Genomic DNA, 425 nt, shown 5'->3' on the forward strand with positions numbered 1-425 from the left:
CTCAGAAATCCGCCTGCCTCTGCCTCCCAAGTGCTGGGATTAAAGGCGTGCGCCACCACTCCCGGCAGTGAAACACACTCTTAACTACTTTCCAGAGTCCTCAGAAGGTTAAATTCTAGTTGTCCACAATGGAAATTTGCTTGATAGGCTTGCTACTTTCATTGACTTCCTTCACTTCTCTGTCATTCTCCAACATGTGATAACCTGTCATTTACTCTGTGTTCCTAGCTGGAATTCACATTCCTCTCCCAAGCTCGTAGGTTCCTGTGGGTGTTGGACTGAGATTCCTGCTCCTTTGCTGGCTGATGATGGCTCTTAGCTCCTAAAGGTGACATAATGCCTTGCCATGTGACCCTCACAACCAAGCAGTGTACTTCTTCAAAGTCAAAAAGACAATCTCTCTCTCTCTCTCTCTCTCTCTCTCT

The sequence above is a fragment of the Mastomys coucha genome, unplaced genomic scaffold, assembly GCF_008632895.1.
Source record: "Mastomys coucha isolate ucsf_1 unplaced genomic scaffold, UCSF_Mcou_1 pScaffold23, whole genome shotgun sequence".
NCBI lineage: Eukaryota > Metazoa > Chordata > Mammalia > Rodentia > Muridae > Mastomys > Mastomys coucha.